Source organism: Brachyhypopomus gauderio, chromosome 3 (genome assembly GCF_052324685.1).
Source record: "Brachyhypopomus gauderio isolate BG-103 chromosome 3, BGAUD_0.2, whole genome shotgun sequence".
Taxonomy (NCBI): Eukaryota; Metazoa; Chordata; class Actinopteri; order Gymnotiformes; family Hypopomidae; genus Brachyhypopomus; species Brachyhypopomus gauderio.
The window spans coordinates 6,026,039-6,038,296 of record NC_135213.1 but is presented as its reverse complement, the minus strand read 5'-3'; the positions used below and the strand labels follow the sequence as shown (position 1 = coordinate 6,038,296).

The window sequence follows — 12,258 nt, the reverse complement described above, 5'->3', positions numbered from 1 at the left end:
GGTGGGGGGGTCTGTCACGGTGAGGCGGCCCCCTTCCGGTCGCCTCCGTCCACAGCGGCTGTTTGTTGTTGTTGTTTGCGTGCGTCCCTCAAGTGGGCGGAGCCCGTGATCCGTCTCACCTGAGGGTCGTTTGTTTGTCTATATATGTCATGTCTATGTACCAGTTGACCGCTGGTCATTATATCCTTCATTTGGATCTACGTCACGGGTTTTTGGTTTACGCACTTTCTATTAAACCATCCTTTTTCCCTGAGACTTGGCGTGATTGCTTCCATTTTATTTCGCACTCCCTGCCCGTCACATATTGGGAATATTATGGGGAATATTATTTGGGAATGTTATGGGGAATATTATTTGGGAATGTTATTGGGAATGTTATTGGGAATGTTATTGAGAATGTTGCTACTGAGCTCCATGACCCCTCTCACCTGAGCATCAGCCTCTTAAAATGCTGCAGTAGAGTGGAGCAACTCCTCCCGCCTTACACACACACACACACACACACACACACATGCGCACACACACACACACGCGCACACACACACACACACACACACACACACATGCACACACACATTTGTACATGCACGTGCACATTTACATACACACAAATCTTTGCGTATATACAATGCATTTATTCACAGGCAAACACACACTCACAGGCAAACACACACACACAGAGCATATTGAGTGTGGGATTTTAAGCTCTGAATCTGGTCTCCTCAGAGCGAGGGGCAGTATGCAGGTGGGCTGTCCAATTCAGTTCTTCCTGTTTGATAAGAGTAGGATTAACGCATTTAGCGTGCGGCACCCGTACAAACCTCCCAGGCTTTAATCTGCCCACCCTGCTGCTCCCTGGGGTGGAGCGAGGACACAGCACGCCAACGTCTGGAGAGAGAGGAGCACCTGGATCTGGAGGGAGAGATAATGAGTGAGAGAGAGAGAGAGAGAGAGAGAGAGAGAGAGAAGGGGAAAATGTAGAAATTAAGACAGACAGGTAAAACAAGAAAAACAAGTCCAGTGAGGAAGACCACATTAGAGTCTTCATCATCTGGTGGTGGGGCTGTCGCCTCCTGTTCCCAGGGGTGTGGCCTTTACTGACCCCCCTTTTTCTCATTGGCGGCCGTTGGACTGATTGCAACCCGCCTCCGGGAGAGTGATGGAGCAGATGGCCTGCCCACAGTGGCAGGAAAGATGCTGGCCTGAATGGTGCAGCCCGGAAAGGGCGCGGATCCCTTACCAAGACCCCTGAGCCCCACGCCCTCCGCCAGACCCCCCTTACAGCACCCTGGCCCGCAACACCCTCCAGGCCCGCCATAGGCCGGGAGGCATGCCCTCTCACCACGCCACCCAATCACCATCCGCCCTGCTGCTTGTTTTAAGCCATTCCCTTTCTGGAGCCTAATAGCTTATTATACATTCGCGCCACACTTAATTTAACAGCCGACACCCATTTATTTCTCTCCATTGCCCTCTCCCTCCCTCAAACTCTCTCTCTCTCTCTCTCTTTCGCTCTCTCTCTTTCTCTCTCTCTCTAATGAAAGCGATCCATTATGTACATGGATGTGTACGGGGCCATGCGTGTCTCAGCTGTCTCTCTGCCTCTGTAATTTCTGCTTTAATGTGCACCGAACCAACCAGCAAGAACACAGTGCACACACACACACACACACACACACACACACACACACACACACACACACACACATACACATACAAAAGACCAAGCCCCAAACACACAAAACACGTATACTTATGACACAACCCATAAACCTGCCTTGGCATTTACGTAAACTGACCCTCAAAAATACACACAGACACGCCTACACACAAATATACATCCAAATGCCAACGCACAAACAAGGATCCACACACCTACACAGACACACACACACACACACACCTACATAGAATCACACCGCTTAAACATTTCTGCAGACACACACACACCTGCACACACAACTCCACACAAACATACGTCTGCCTGTCACTAAAGCAACTCCCCTTGTTGATCACCATGATTAAATGGCGCCTCATTCCACCTGAGTTCCTAAATTACCTCCCACCCCATCACACACTCCACCTCCCACCCCCAACATCCACCTCCAGTCCAGACAGACACCGGTCATGCGAGGGCCAAATTGCATTACCCAGCAGGAAGCTGGTGTAACCTGGGGCGACCGCCTGCCACCTGACCTTTCGACTTGACCTCAGCAGGATTGTGTACCACGTCACTGGGGAGGAGAGCGTCTGGGTGTGTATGTGAGGAACCACGTGTTTGTGAGGGCGTGTTGACACTGCGTTTGGGCCCCCTCGGGCCCGCAGGAGTGGGACAGCAATACAGAAAAATGGTTGCATTACGCTGTTCAGTGGTAGTGACACTCTTCGGGTGTAGTTATATTACACTGTTCAGTGGTAGTGACACTATTCGGGTGTAGTTATATTACACTGTTCAGTGGTAGTGACACTATTCGGGTGTAGTTATATTACACCGTTCAGTGGTAGTGACACTGTTCGGGTGTAGTTATATTACACTGTTCAGTGGTAGTGATACTGTTCAGTGGTAGTGACTCTATTCGGGTGTAGTTATATTACACTGTTCAGTGGTAGTGACACTATTCGGGTGTAGTTATATTACACTGTTCAGTGGTAGTGACACTATTCGGGTGTAGTTATATTACACTGTTCAGTGGTAGTGACACTGTTCGGGTGTAGTTATATTACACTGTTCAGTGGTAGTGATACTGTTCAGTGGTAGTGACACTATTCGGGTGTAGTTATATTACACTGTTCAGTGGTAGTGACACTATTCGGGTGTAGTTATATTACACTGTTCAGTGGTAGTGATACTGTTCAGTGGTAGTGACACTATTCGGGTGTAGTTATATTACACTGTTCAGTGGTAGTGACTCTATTCGGGTGTAGTTATATTACACTGTTCAGTGGTAGTGATACTGTTCAGTGGTAGTGACACTATTCGGGTGTAGTTATATTACACTGTTCAGTGGTAGTGACACTATTCGGGTGTAGTTATATTACACTGTTCAGTGGTAGTGATACTGTTCAGTGGTAGTGACACTATTCGGGTGTAGTTATATTACACTGTTCAGTGGTAGTGACTCTATTCGGGTGTAGTTATATTACACTGTTCAGTGGTAGTGACACTATTCGGGTGTAGTTATATTACACTGTTCAGTGGTAGTGATACTGTTCAGTGGTAGTGACACTATTCGGGTGTAGTTATATTACACTGTTCAGTGGTAGTGACTCTATTCGGGTGTAGTTATATTACACTGTTCAGTGGTAGTGATACTGTTCAGTGGTAGTTACACTGTTCAGTGGTAGCTACATTACACTGTTCAGTGGTAATTACATTATGTTGTGGTTTTCACATATCCTGGTTATAGTCCTGGAAAACGACTACACGGCACTGTTTAATGAGTTTGCTGTTCAGATCGGCTAATTTGGACAACATCGCTAGTCTAGGCAAGAATGAATGATGAGTGTGTTGAAGCAGGAGATGATTCAAATGTGTTGTGCAGCAGTGCTGTGAGTCAGACGACGTCTCACCAAACGGAAGAGCTGTCCCCGGGTGCGGCTGGCGTCCAGGGGCTGATAAACGTTTTCGGAGGGAATTAGTTTTGGTGAGCGAACACGAAATGACAAAAGGAAGAAAGGAGGTAGACAAACGCAAAGAAGAGGGGATGCCGCGCCCCCTCCGAGACGAAACAAAATCGCAAATCCACAGTAATGCGACACTGAAGAAATGAGGACGGCTCAGGCCGTAACGGGATAAATGTCAGCGGTGTCACGGGGCGACGCGGCTGACATGGCGACGCTAAGTGACAGCGCTGTGACGGGTATTGTTCGGGACTGATGGGTCGGATGAAGCAACATGCCTGGTGGGTCTGGAGGAGTGACGAGAGGGTAGAAAGAGAGGTGGAGGGAGTGAGGTGGAAAGAGAAGGGTGGATAGATGGGGAATGCGGGTGGGTGACCCCTCGGGTCAGGAAGACACCCCTCCAACACCCCCACCCTCCGAGCAGGAATGCCATTCGACGAGGAGACGACAAACACACATGTGGCGTTCTCAGCCTACATGCTGATAGGGGGCTCTGCTCACAGGCAGCTGAGCGCTGTCACAACAGTCTGAATGAAGGACTCCAAAACGTGAAGAAAGGTTTCCAGAATGTGTGCATGACTCTTGAGAAAGACCCTTTAGTTCTCAAAGGAGCAAAATTTCTGCAAGGTGAAAACCTGGCCCCTTTTATTGTCTTTGGTCATTTTCCAAATTTATATCACAGCTGATTGAGATATATTTAAAAAACAAAAGCTTTTTTAGACTAGATGACCTGTACTGACCTGTACTGACCTGTACTGACCTGTACTGACCTGTACTGACCTGTACTGACTGGACATCTGGAGAATACTGTGGTTCTGCAGGACAGAAGCAGCTTGGATCTGAGGTCCAGCGCTGCTGGAGTCTCTTTTTAGTCAGACAAACCATCAGACGAGGCACTGAAGCTCTCCGACGTCCCGTCTTCGTTGTTGGCCACAAAGCCGTGCATTGGGCAGGCGCTTGACCTTCAGGCTCCGGGACTGGGGTCAGAGATCGTGACCTGGGACTTCAGACGAGCAGACAAAGACCCGCGGCAGGATTCAGCAGAGGTGGTGCCTAGACTGTCTGCTGCTCATACTGGGGGAGAGTGGGTGTCGGTGGGGGTGGGTGGTGTTGGGTCGGGTCATGGGCGGGGGTCACAGGGAACGCCCGGGCTCTGGTCTTGGACTCATCACTACGCAGCTGCATGCTAAGGAGGTCAGGAAGAGAGAGAGAGGGAGAGAGAGAGAGAGAGAGAGAGAGAAAGAATTATAATGCATCTTAATAAATGATTTTAATGATCACAATCTCTTCTACCTTTTGTTGACTATGTTAATTTCTTTGTGGAAGCTTAGGCAATATGAGTGTGAATATTTGTCACGCCAGTATAGCACCACTGGCTTGAACTGAATTGAGAAAGAGAGAGAGAGAAGGAGAGAGAGAGACAGGGAGGGAGATAGAAAAGGAGAGAAAAATAACAAAGATTAAAAGTTGCACACATTTACTCAGAACAGGAAAGGTTACATCACAAAATCCTGTGAGAAAATAATGTAAACTATAACAAAATGAGACAGGGAGGGAACATGAGGCTTCGTAGCTCATAGCACCAAAACGCTGCACAGCCAAAGTCTCGTATTGTGAGCCGAAAATGCGAAAAAGTTGTTGACTCCCTGTCATTCAGGTGCTCTGAAGCTAAACGCGTTGTTGACAAACCGTCATCCTTATCACCATGACAGTACCATGGCAACGGCTTCCTTCCTCAAACGGCTCCCGTCTCTGTCCACCCTGCACACAACGCTGTGTTTAACCATGCGTCCCCTTGCTCCTTTGGAGACGACGCCTCGCTAAAATTGCCCCACTCTAAGCGAATAACCCCATCATTAGCCTACGCGTCTGCCGCAAACCAGCACAGCTCTGCCTAGTTAAAAAGGGAAGTGGTGCGTGTGTGTGTGTGTGTGTGTGTGTGTGTGTGTGTGTGTGTGCGTGTACTTGGTGGAGGGGCTGCCGGCTTTGGGGGTGGGGGGGGGGGGGCAATTAGAGGGTCCCCTGTGGAACGACAGTCTCAAACTGCAACGGCATCTCAATGCACATCTGTTCCCTGCTCTCCCAGAGGAGGGGGGGGGCACAAAGGGTGGGGGGGCACAAGGGGGGGGGCTCTGCTCCTACTTCCTCTGCCAAGAACCACAGTCGCACAGTGCATGACCTGCATAGAGCCCAGAGCCCCCCCCCACGCAGCCGTCTGGGTATCCGTAGCTGTAGCTGAGGGTCTGTAGCTGTAACTGAGTATCTGTAGCAGTCTGAGTATCCGTATCCGTCTGGGATATTCGTAGACATCTACGTTTTGGAGCTCAGCAGCTCCCAGCCAGCTCGAACCTGCCTCTGCTGGAGCTTTGGTTTGATAATATGATCAAAGTAGGATAGACTGGAGTGTTGGTAGTACAGGATAGAACAGACAGTGGTGGGATAGAACAGACTGTGGTGGGATAGAACAGACTGTGGTGGGACAATAGGACAGGCCATGGTAGAGACACAAGTGGTGGGGACATGCTGTAGTGGAGACAAGGCTGAGTTGGGCAGGCCAGGGATGTGGAGAGTGTTTGAGTGCTACACTGTTTGAACTGTTTGAAGGCCACGCTCTACTTACAGAGTGGAAGTAAATGGAGTCCAGCAGGACTGTCCAGGTCAGACTGACTTACTGCTCGTACAAAAGAAAGAAAGAAAAAAGAAAAGAAACAAGAACCAACAGGAGCTCATCTTAACTCTCTGGCCTTTGTCTGTCTCTGTTCACTCCTCTGTGAATTTTCCCTCACTCCAGCCACTCTCTCTCTCTCTCTTTCTCTCTCTCTCTTTTATTCCCTCCCCCTCTCTCTCTCTCTCTCTCTCTCTATACGGTGCGTAACTGCCCTGACCCCGCCGACCTGCGGGCTGCTACGCTCGGACCCTGCTGCTTGACCTCTCTCACCCCCCCGAGGACTCTACCGAGGTCACTCGCCCCAACGCACCTCCGCCCGTCTGCCCTCTGCCTGTTTGCTGCTCTTTTCATCCATGCGTGTGTGTGTGTGTGTGTGTGTGTGTGTGTGTGTGTGTGTGTCTGTGTGTGTGTGTGAAAGAGCTCGCTGATGTGCCTGAATGCATTTTTTAAAGAGGTTTTTTTTCCGGTCCCTGCTCAAATAAAATTACAGATGCCCCAGTTTTGTTTTGTTTGTTCTCTCTCTTTTTTCTCTTTCTCTCTCTCTCTCTCTCTCTCTCTCTCTCTCTCTCCTTTCTCTCCCTCTCTCTCTCTCCATCTCCCTCTCTTTTCCTCTCTATCTCTCTCTCTCCTTCTCTCTCTTTCACCTTTTCTCTCTCTCTCTCTCTCTCTCCATCTCTCTCCCTCACTATCTCTCTCTCATTCTCCCTCTCTCTCCTTCTCCCTCTCTCTCTCTCTTTCACCTTTTCTCTCTCTCTCCATCTCTCTCTCTCTTTCCTTTCATTTTTTTAACGTGTTTGGAATTGGTGCTGTTTGTAGCTGCCTCCGTCGAGACGCAGTTCAACGCAGCCACGCAAAGCTCTTGCCCCCCCAACGCCCCCTCCACCCCCCCAGCGTGAGCCGCGGGGTGTTCGTGGAGAAGTGGGTCAGTGAGGCGGGCCTGCACAGACACACCGGCGCTCTGCGCGGAGTGCACATTGATTTTCTGACTGAAGCGATGAATTCATTAATGACAGCATCTTGCCACCATCTGACATGTAAGTCGGCTGGGACGGAGGTGGTGTGGCGGGGTGTTGGAGGGGGTGGTGGGGTTGTTGGAACCCATTAAGAGATCAGAATGCATTGGGGTTTCCTCTGGACCTCACAAACGGACACAAGGATCCAGAGATGGAATCCACAGGGATCCAGAGATGGGGTTGGAGACTGAGAATACTTTTGCTGCACCAGGCATTCACCAGACGGGCAGCTCAACACAGCCACACACACACACACACACACACACACACACACACACACACACAGCTTAAACACCATATGCCAAACGTCCTCCTTTCTGACTAGGATTATATGATTTATCTGAATTGGGACGCTTCGACCGCAGTAGGCCTGGCCCAGGTGCCTTGGTGTGTGTGTGTGTGTGTGTGTGATGTGGGATCCCTATATGTGGTGTATAATTAGGAGCTTTCATGGACATCTGAATAAAGCGCTGGTCAGTGCTCCATCTACACGTGTGGTCCTACATACCAATTACAGCCCCTTTCAGAGGCTGGGGCTTTCAGTTTTACACCACCCCCCACACCACCCCCCACACCATCACCACAACCACAACCACAGCGTCTGTTTTACACAAAGACAGAGAGACACACACAGAGGAAAAGAGGAAGAAAGCTCTTAATCCACAGCTGTGCTCTGCGTTTTAAACCCGGCGTACGCAAACGGATCTGAGGAAGGTAAGCGCACGCTATCTGTTGGGATTAGAGAGGTGTAATCCCACTCGGAACGGTGGGAAGCTGAGCACAGATCTGCCTGGGATCCGGAAGCTTCTGTGACCTAGGCAGTCAATGCCCACTGCCACGGAATATATGAAAATAAAGAAATGTAATCAATAAACAATTTAATGACACACGGGACTGAACCCAGCAACAGTTTTACATTTGGAATTCCAAACACAACCTAATCCCGTTTTTCTGGAAGGGTTCAGAAATGGACAGAGAAAGGTTGCTTTAAGCTAAAAGCTTTTCTTTGGACCAAGAATAAAAGTGTCGTTCAGTAAATATGGATTATTTAATAATGAATGACGTTATAGTGTGTTTAACTTGTGCCGGTAAAAGCCCCCTGTATGATTCAGACAATGAGAGGTGTGTGTGTGTGTGTGTGTGTGTGTGTGTGTGTGTGTATGACCCTCAGGGCTACTGAACCAGGAGGAGGAGGAAAGTGCTCTCACTCCCTTGCCACCTCTTCCTCTCCTCTCATCCTCCTCTTCCTCCCTTATTTCACACTAAAAAGGCCAGTGACTCCAGAAGCCTCCACCCAGCTAGCTGCAGGCCTCTCATGAATCAAACATGAGGCGTAGCATGGGTGGAGTCCCGAGCACGGGGTTGTGGAGATCCTCACGGCCTGAGGGGGGTGAGAGGTGTAGCACGGCCCTGACCTGCCCCTGACCTGCCCCTGACCTGCCCCTGACCTGCCCCTGACCTGCCCCTGGCTACCCCCAACAGGGGTCACACTGCAGCAGCCACTAGTGAGTATACTGTATATTCTAGACAGTATACCAGTCATGTTATATTACACTCAGAGGGAGAGGGGAAGTGGAGGAGAGAGAGAGAGAGAGAGAGGGAGGAATTAGGAGAGAGAGAGGGAGGAAGAGGTAGAAAGAGAGGGAGAGAGAGAGAGGGAGAGAGAGAGATGGAGGAAGAGGGAGAGAGAGAGGGAGGAAGAGGGAGAGAGAGAGGGAGAGAGAGAGGGAGGAAGAGGGAGAGAGAGAGGAGGATGAGGTAGAGAGAGAGGGAGGAAGAGGGAGAGAGAGAGGGAGAGAGAGAGGGAGGAAGAGGGAGAGAGAGAGGAGGATGAGGTAGAGAGAGAGGGAGGAAGAGGGAGAGAGAGAGGGAGAGAGAGAGGGAGGAAGAGGGAGAGAGAGAGGAGGAGATGGAGGGAGAAAGAGAGAGGGAGAGAGGGAGAAAGAGAGATAGGGTGAGAGAGAGAGGGAGTGAGAGAGGGCCTGCCCACCAGACAACAGTGAGGAAACACACCTGAAGAGTGTATTAATATACACACACACACACACACACACACACACACACACACACACACACACACACACACACACACACACACACACACACACACAGCTCCATAAATCCCAGTCTGGGATGGGTGCTGGCGCTGGATTGGCACTGTGGCCCAGTCTGTCTCTGGAGCTCAGGGGAGTCTTGTCATGGACAGCAGCCACATGGCACTGCACCGAGCTGGGCATGGAAGGGCCTGTGCTCCCCCACAGCCCTGCCTCCCGGCCACACCCACCTGCACCATGTGCATAATTAAAGCCTGTGCATGCACACTCGGGCTTCCCTGCTTTGTGGGTTAGGGGAGCTGTGTGTGTGTGTGTCCTGTCAGACACACCAGTCAAACGCAACTCAATGGAGAGGAATTCCTCCTGTCGTGATCCCAACCTTGCACAGACACAGAGAGGTCAGACTAATGTGTGCTGGGCTTGTTGACATGGCAACAGTGCATCTCCTATCAATATCCGCTAATGTCTTCCGTTTATACACAGGTGCTCAGGAGTCAGTGTTTACAGATTCAACAGCCAGACTTGCTAACATGGCTAATTCATGCAGCCCCCACTTAGGCCTGTAAAGAGCTGAGCACGAATGAACGGCGCCAATGAACAGCGCTAAACAGCAAAAACTGACACGCGAAAGTTTCTAGAAGCTTCTTGGAGGAACTTACCTATGATTTGCCAAAACATAACTTCAATCAAGCCATTATCACAGAATGCAAATTTCACAGTAACTGTGAGTTTTGCAAGGCGAGGAAATAAGAGGAGAGAAGAGTGGTGAAAAAGCCACATCTTACCAACTTTCTCGGAAATAAATCGTTTTGGGTGAGGTAGCGTGGAGGACAGAGCAGACATGGGAAATGTATAATTCATCGAATTGATTCATTTTTCCAGGAGTAATGACTCACTGTTGCTCGACACTGGACCCCCCGCCCACGGTAACGTAATTAAAAGACAACGTGCTGACGAAAGCTGTTTACTTTTTTTGGTGGGGAGTTGTTTGTAGGTGGGGGGAGGGTGGTTCTGTGTTCCTGCTGACCACACTGTTTACCCAGACATACAGAGGTGCCGCCATCGACCCGCACGCCCACCTGCGGCCAATCACGTCACACGCACGGGCCGGAGCACGGAATTATGGCTGGCTGTATATCTTGCTTTATTTTTTGGTCTTCGGTGTGAGAACGTAGGCGTTTTGCTGGGGTGTTCAAGGTCTTCAGTGATTCTCAAGGTTAGCTGAGGGTTGGGCCAGTTTTATGCCAGAGTCAAACCGATAAAGGGTTAATCTGTCTCTTATCGGGCTCTCATTACAATAACAAGACTGAATTCTAGAACAAATTCTGCAACATGTGTCCAATTCTGGAATGAGTGTCTAGCTTTTAAACTGTAGTTAAGTGTGTTACAGTATCTTTTAAACTGTAGTTAAGTGTGCTACTGTATCTTTTAAACTCTAGTTAAGTGTGCTACTGTATCTTTTAAACTGTAGTTAAGTGTGCTACTGTATCTTTTTTCGAGCCTCAGACAGGAGAATGGGGGAAAGGAACAGGCTAAAGTATAACAGGCTGCAAATGGCCCCCGGTAAAACAAAACCAAGAAAAAAAAACATCCCGGACGCCGCTACAGAAGCAGGAGCAAGACCGAACTGGCAGCAGAAGCGTGACTGACTGCAGAGGTGTTACCGCCGGTGACAGACAAGGGCAATTATCCGCTCTCTCACCCCGCCAGGGGTCTGACGCTAAATTCATTACTGTGGAATAACACACCCAGTCCATCAGCGCTCGCAGAGAAGAGATTATCCGTCGCTTTCCTTAAGCCTTTTCAGAGAACGCTCCCTCAGACGTCATGCGCCTCGTACAGAAGAGAAACAGACAGAAGGAGAGACAAAGACAGGAGATGGAGAGTGACACTCAGAGAGAGACACTCGGAGTGAGACACTCAAAGTGAGACGCTCAGAGTGAGAGGAGTTCATGGATTGGCGAGGACGTGAGGGCTTCGCTCTCGCATCTCACCTTCTGACTCTACTCCAGTTATATTACCCACGTGGCCCTTGAGATGCACACACACACACACACACACACACACACACACACACACACACACACACACACACACACACACACACACACACACACACACACACACACACACACACACACCAGCAGCTGCTCCCCCGTGAACCAAAGCAGATGAGATTGTAGGCTTGACATGAGATGTGACAGGGTGTCTGATTGGACAGGGTGTCTGACTGGCCAATGACAGGGTGTCTGATTGGACAGGGTGTCTGACTGGCCAATGACAGGGTGTCTGATTGGATCCTGGCCTGATCTTGTAGCTGCTCCGCCCACTTGCCCATGTCAGAAGGGAACGCAGGAATCTCACGCTCACCCAGCAGACCGAACACTGCCATGTCTCCGTGGCAACCACCCACTTCCACGGCGTGGAACGAACTTGACAGGAGTACCCTTACCTCAACATGAGCTCACAGCTTACCATGGCAAGTCTTTATGATTGGACTCACTAAGAAGATTCATTTTTTAGCTTCAGATGGCCTGTCTGATTGCTCACATTCATTCATTATCCAAACTGTTTAATCCCGCTAGACGGGGCCACGGGGGGGAAGAGGTATCTCCGGGCAAAGGCAGGGTACACCATGGGCAGGTCGCCAGTCCACCACATGGTCAACACTCACGCACGCACTCACACCTACGGGCAATTTAGAGTGATCAATCAACCTAACACGCATGTCTTTGGACTGTGGGAAGAAACCGGAGTACCCGGAGAAAACCCACACAGACACAGGGAGAACATGCAAACTCCACACAGAGCAGCCCAGAGAATCGAACCCAGACTGCCTCGCTGTGAGGCGACAGTACTGACCACCTCACCACCATGCCACCTGATTGGTCACATGCTCTCT

General features: G+C 50.0%; 1 long non-coding RNA gene across 1 annotated transcript in view; it reads right to left on the bottom strand.

The window, feature by feature from the left end:
- Positions 1-790: 790 nt before the first annotated feature.
- The window catches only part of LOC143509700 (uncharacterized), a 20,612-nt gene continuing 9,144 nt past the window's right edge, over positions 791-12,258 (bottom strand). The window contains exons 2-3 of the long non-coding RNA XR_013129740.1: positions 4,402-4,807; positions 791-912 (exon numbers count right to left, since the gene is read on the bottom strand). This is a non-coding gene — a long non-coding RNA (uncharacterized LOC143509700). The remainder of the gene's footprint in view (positions 913-4,401; positions 4,808-12,258) is intronic.